We start from the raw sequence: 5000 nt of genomic DNA on the forward strand, positions 1-5000 counted from the left end.
TACGTACAGCACCTGGTATTCCCAGGTGGTCTCCCATCCAAGTACTAACCAGGCCCAACACTGAATAGCTTCCAGGATCAGACAAGATTGGGCATGTCCAGTGTGGTTTGGCTGCAGGTGCTCGATAATATTAACTTTAGACCTCTTTTACTTCTTAACTCAAGTAAATTCATTGATAAGTTGAAAAAATGTAATGTAAAATGTAACAGAAAAGAATGTTATTGCTATATAAAATTACCTACAGCACCTGGTATTCCCAGTTGGTCTCCTGTCCAAGTACTAACCAGGCCCAACACCGCATAGCTTCCAAGATCAGATGAGATTGGGCAAGTCCAGTGTGGTTTGGCTGTAGGTGCTCAAAATCATTAAATTTAGACCTCTATTACTTCTTAACTCAAGTAAATTCATTGATAAGTTGAAAAAATTAAATGTAAAATGTAATAGAAAAGAATGTTATGGCTGCAAAAAATTACCTACAGCACCTGGTATTCCCAGGTGGTTTCCCATCCAAGTACTAACCAGGCCCAACACTGCATAGCTTCCAAGATCAGACGAGATTGGGCATGTCCAGTGTGGTTTGGCTGTAGGTGCTCAAAAACATTAACTTTAGACCTCTTTTACTTCTTAACTCAAGTAAATTCAATGATTAGTTGTAAAATGAAATGTAAAATATGATAAAAAAGAATGTTATGGCAGTATAAAATTACCTACAGCTCCTGCTATTCCCAGGTGGTCTCCCATCTAAGTACTAACCTGGCCCAACACTGCATAGCTTCAAAGATCAGATGAGATTGGGCAAGTCCAGTGTGGTTTGGCTGAAGGAACTCAAAACATTAACTTTAGACCTCTTTTACTTCTTTATTCAAGTAAATTCTTTGATAAGTTGAAAAAATTAAATGTAAAATGTAATAGAAAAGAATGTTATGGCTGCATAAAATTACCTACAAGCCCTGGTATTCCCTGGTATTCCCAGGTAGTCTCCCATCCAAGTACTAACCAGGCCCAACACTGCATAGCTTCCAAGATCAGATGAGATTGGGCATGTCCAGTTTGGTTTGGCTGTAGGTGCTCAAAAACATTAACTTTAGACCTCTATTACTTCTTAACTCAAGTAAATTCATTGATAAGTTGAAAAAATTAAATGTAAAATGTAATAGAAAAGAATGTTATGGCTGTATAAAATTACCTACAGCACCTGGTATTCTCAGGTGGTCTCCCATCCAAGTACTAACCAGACCCAACACTGGATAGCTTCTAAGATCAGACGAGATTGGGCATGTCCAGTGTGGTTTGGCTGTAGGTGCTCAAAAACATTAACTTTAGACCTCTTTTACTTCTTAACTCAAGTAAATTCATTGATAAGTTGAAAAAATTAAATGTAAAATGTAATAGAAAAGAATGTTTTGGCTGTCTAAAATTACATACAGCACATGGTATTCCCGGGTGGTCTCCCATCCAAGTACAAACCAGGCCCAACACTGCATAGCTTCCAAGATCAGATGAGATTGGGCATGTCCAGTGTGGTTTGGCTGTAGGTGCTCAAAAGCATTAAATTTAGACCTCTATTACTTCTTAACTCTAGTAAATTCATTGATAAGTTGAAAAAATTAAATGTAAAATCTAATAGAAAAGAATGTTACGGCAGTATAAAATTACCTACAGCACCTGGTATTCCCAGGTGGTCTCCCATCCAAGTACAAACCAGGTCCAACACTGCATAGCTTCCAAGATCAGACGAGATTGGGCATGTCCAGTGTGGTTTGGCTGTAGGTGCTCAAAAGCATTAACTTTAGACCTCTATTACTTCTTAACTCAAGTAAATTCATTGATAAGTTGAAAAAATTAAATGTAAAATGTAATAGAAAAGACTATTATGGTAGTATAAAATTACCTACAGCACCTGGGATTCCTAGGTCATCTCCCATCCAAGTACTAACCAGGCCCAACACTGCATAGCTTACAAGATCAGACGAGATTGGGCATGTCCAGTGTGGTTTGGCTGAAGGAGCTCAAAAACATTAACTTTAGACCTCTTTTACTTCTTTACTCAAGTAAATTCATTGATAAGTTGAAAAATTAAATGTAAAATGTAATAGAAAAGAATGTTAGGCTGCATAATATTATCTACAGCACCTGGTATTCCCAGGTGGTCTCCCATCCAAGTACTAACCAGGCCCAACACTGCATAGCTTCCAAGATCAGACGAGATTGGGCATGTCCAGTGTGGTTTGGCTGTAGGTGCTCAAAAAAATTAACTTTAGACCTCTATTACTTCTTAACTCAAGTAAATTCATTGATAAGTTGAAAAAATTAAATGTAAAATGTAATAGAAAAGAATGTTATGGCTGTATAAAATTACCTACAGCACCTGGTATTCCCAGGTGGTCTCCCATCCAAGTACTAACCAGGCCCAACACTGCATAGCTTCCAAAATCAGATGAGATTGGGCATGTCCAGTGTGGTTTGGCTGTAGGTGCTCAAAAACATTAACTTTAGACCTCTTTTACTTCTTAAATCAAGTAAATTCATTGATAAGTTGAAAAAATTAAATGTAAATATAATAGAAAAGAATGTTTTGGCTGTCTAAAATTACATACAGCACCTGGTATTCCCAGGTGGTCTCCCATCCAAGCACTAACCAAGCCCAACACTACATAGCTTCCAAGATCAGACGAGATTGGGCATGTCCAGTGTGGTTTGGCTGTAGGTGCCCAAAACCATTAACTTTAGACCTCTATTACTTCTTAACTCAAGTAAATTCATTGATAAGTTGAAAAAATTAAATGTAAAATGTAATAGAAAAGAATGTTATGGCAGTATAAAATTACCTACAGCACCTGGTATTCCCAGGTGGTCTCCCATCCAAGTACTAACCAGACCCAACACTGCATAGCTTCCAAGATCAAACAAGATTGGGCATGTCCAGTGTGGTTTGGCTGTAGGTGCTCAAAAACATTAACTTTAGATCTCTTTTACTTCTTAACTCAAGTAAATTCAATGATAAGTTGAAAAAATTAAATGTAAAATGTAATAGAAAAGAATGTTTTGGCTGTATAAAATTTCCTACAGCAACTGGTTTTCCCAGGTGGTCTCCCATCCAAGTACAAACCAGGCCCAACACAGCAAGGCTTACAAGATCAGACGAGATTGGGCATGTCCAGTGTGGTTTGGCTGTAGGTGCTCAAAAACATTAACTTTAGACCTCTTTTACTTCTTAACTCAAGTAAATTCATTGATAAGTTGAAAAAATTAAATGTAAAATGTAATAGAAAAGAATGTTTTGGCTGTCTAAAATTACATACAGCACATGGTATTCCCAGTTGGTCTCCTGTCCAAGTACTAACCAGGCCCAACACCGCATAGCTTCCAAGATCAGATGAGATTGGGCAAGTCCAGTGTGGTTTGGCTGTAGGTGCTCAAAATCATTAAATTTAGACCTCTATTACTTCTTAACTCAAGTAAATTCAATGATTAGTTGTAAAATGAAATGTAAAATATGATAAAAAAGAATGTTATGGCAGTATAAAATTACCTACAGCTCCTGCTATTCCCAGGTGGTCTCCCATCTAAGTACTAACCTGCCCCAACACTGCATAGCTTCAAAGATCAGATGAGATTGGGCAAGTCCAGTGTGGTTTGGCTGTAGGTGCTCAAAAACATTAACTTTAGACCTCTTTTACTTCTTAACTCAAGCAAATTCTTTGATAAGTTGAAAAAATTAAATGTAAAATGTAATAGAAAAGAATGTTATGGCTGCATAAAATTACCTACAGGCCCTGGTATTCCCAGGTAGTCTCCCATCCAAGTACTAACCAGGCCCAACACTGCATAGCTTCCAAGATCAGACGAGATTGGGCATGTCCAGTGTGGTTTGGCTGTAGGTGCTCAAAAACATTAACTTTAGACCTCTATTACTTCTTAACTCAAGTAAATTCATTGATAAGTTCAAAAAATTAAATGTAAAATGTAATAGAAAAGAATGTTATGGCTGTATAAAATTACCTACAGCACCTGGTATTCTCAGGTGGTCTCCCATCCAAGTACTAACCAGGCCCAACACTGGATAGCTTCCAAGATCAGACGAGATTGGGCATGTCCAGTGTGGTTTGGCTGCAGGTGCTCAAAAACATTAACTTTAGACCTCTTTTACTTCTTAACTCAAGTAAATTCATTGATAAGTTGAAAAAATTAAATGTAAAATGTAACAGAAAAGAATGTTTTGGCTGTCTAAAATTACATACAGCACATGGTATTCCCGGGTGGTCTCCCATCCAAGTACAAACCAGGCCCAACACTGCATAGCTTCCAAGATCAGATGAGATTGGGCATGTCCAGTGTGGTTTGGCTGTAGGTGCTCAAAAGCATTAAATTTAGACCTCTATTACTTCTTAACTCAAGTAAATTCATTGATAAGTTGAAAAAATTAAATGTAAAATGTAATAGAAAAGAATGTAACGGCAGTATAAAATTACCTACAGCACCTGGTATTCCCAGGTGGTCTCCCATCCAAGTACAAACCAGGTCCAACACTGCATAGCTTCCAAGATCAGACGAGATTGGGCATGTCCAGTGTGGTTTGGCTGTAGGTGCTCAAAAGCATTAACTTTAGACCTCTATTACTTCTTAACTCAAGTAAATTCATTGATAAGTTGAAAAAATTAAATGTAAAATGTAATAGGAAAGAATATTATGGTAGTATAAAATTACCTACAGCACCTGGGATTCCTAGGTCATCTCCCATCCAAGTACTAACCAGGCCCAACACTGCATAGCTTCCAAGATCAGACGAGATTGGGCATGTCCAGTGTGGTTTGGCTGTAGGTGCCCAAAACCATTAACTTTAGACCTCTATTACTTCTTAACTCAAGTAAATTCATTGATAAGTTGAAAAAATTAAATGTAAAATGTAATAGAAAAGAATGTTATGGCAGTATAAAATTACCTACAGCACCTGGTATTCCCAGGTGGTCTCCCATCCAAGTACTAACCAGACCCAACAC

At 37.6% G+C, this 5000-nt stretch overlaps 1 non-coding gene and 19 pseudogenes across 1 annotated transcript; all 20 read right to left on the minus strand.

Moving 5' to 3' along the window:
- Positions 1-119, minus strand: LOC148445627 (5S ribosomal RNA; annotated as a pseudogene).
- Positions 120-235: 116 nt separating this feature from the next.
- Positions 236-354, minus strand: LOC148445628 (5S ribosomal RNA; annotated as a pseudogene).
- Positions 355-470: 116 nt separating this feature from the next.
- LOC148445629 (5S ribosomal RNA) lies at positions 471-589 on the minus strand. The gene has a single exon (XR_015875565.1). It is a non-coding gene; the product is annotated as a 5S ribosomal RNA (ribosomal RNA).
- Positions 590-704: 115 nt separating this feature from the next.
- Positions 705-823, minus strand: LOC148445630 (5S ribosomal RNA; annotated as a pseudogene).
- A 360-nt stretch (positions 824-1183) lies between these two features.
- Positions 1184-1302, minus strand: LOC148445631 (5S ribosomal RNA; annotated as a pseudogene).
- A 116-nt stretch (positions 1303-1418) lies between these two features.
- LOC148445632 (5S ribosomal RNA) lies at positions 1419-1537 on the minus strand (annotated as a pseudogene).
- A 116-nt stretch (positions 1538-1653) lies between these two features.
- LOC148445633 (5S ribosomal RNA) lies at positions 1654-1772 on the minus strand (annotated as a pseudogene).
- A 116-nt stretch (positions 1773-1888) lies between these two features.
- Positions 1889-2007, minus strand: LOC148445634 (5S ribosomal RNA; annotated as a pseudogene).
- A 114-nt stretch (positions 2008-2121) lies between these two features.
- Positions 2122-2240, minus strand: LOC148445635 (5S ribosomal RNA; annotated as a pseudogene).
- A 116-nt stretch (positions 2241-2356) lies between these two features.
- On the minus strand, positions 2357-2475 carry LOC148445636 (5S ribosomal RNA; annotated as a pseudogene).
- A 115-nt stretch (positions 2476-2590) lies between these two features.
- Positions 2591-2709, minus strand: LOC148445637 (5S ribosomal RNA; annotated as a pseudogene).
- A 116-nt stretch (positions 2710-2825) lies between these two features.
- Positions 2826-2944, minus strand: LOC148445638 (5S ribosomal RNA; annotated as a pseudogene).
- A 351-nt stretch (positions 2945-3295) lies between these two features.
- Positions 3296-3414, minus strand: LOC148445639 (5S ribosomal RNA; annotated as a pseudogene).
- A 115-nt stretch (positions 3415-3529) lies between these two features.
- LOC148445640 (5S ribosomal RNA) lies at positions 3530-3648 on the minus strand (annotated as a pseudogene).
- Positions 3649-3764: 116 nt separating this feature from the next.
- On the minus strand, positions 3765-3883 carry LOC148445641 (5S ribosomal RNA; annotated as a pseudogene).
- Positions 3884-3999: 116 nt separating this feature from the next.
- On the minus strand, positions 4000-4118 carry LOC148445642 (5S ribosomal RNA; annotated as a pseudogene).
- Positions 4119-4234: 116 nt separating this feature from the next.
- On the minus strand, positions 4235-4353 carry LOC148445643 (5S ribosomal RNA; annotated as a pseudogene).
- A 116-nt stretch (positions 4354-4469) lies between these two features.
- Positions 4470-4588, minus strand: LOC148445644 (5S ribosomal RNA; annotated as a pseudogene).
- A 116-nt stretch (positions 4589-4704) lies between these two features.
- LOC148445645 (5S ribosomal RNA) lies at positions 4705-4823 on the minus strand (annotated as a pseudogene).
- Positions 4824-4939: 116 nt separating this feature from the next.
- Positions 4940-5000, minus strand: part of LOC148445646 (5S ribosomal RNA) — a 119-nt pseudogene continuing 58 nt past the window's right edge.

This window comes from Taudactylus pleione, unplaced genomic scaffold (genome assembly GCF_031769625.1).
Source record: "Taudactylus pleione unplaced genomic scaffold, aTauple2 ptg001270l, whole genome shotgun sequence".
NCBI classification, from domain to species: domain Eukaryota; kingdom Metazoa; phylum Chordata; class Amphibia; order Anura; family Myobatrachidae; genus Taudactylus; species Taudactylus pleione.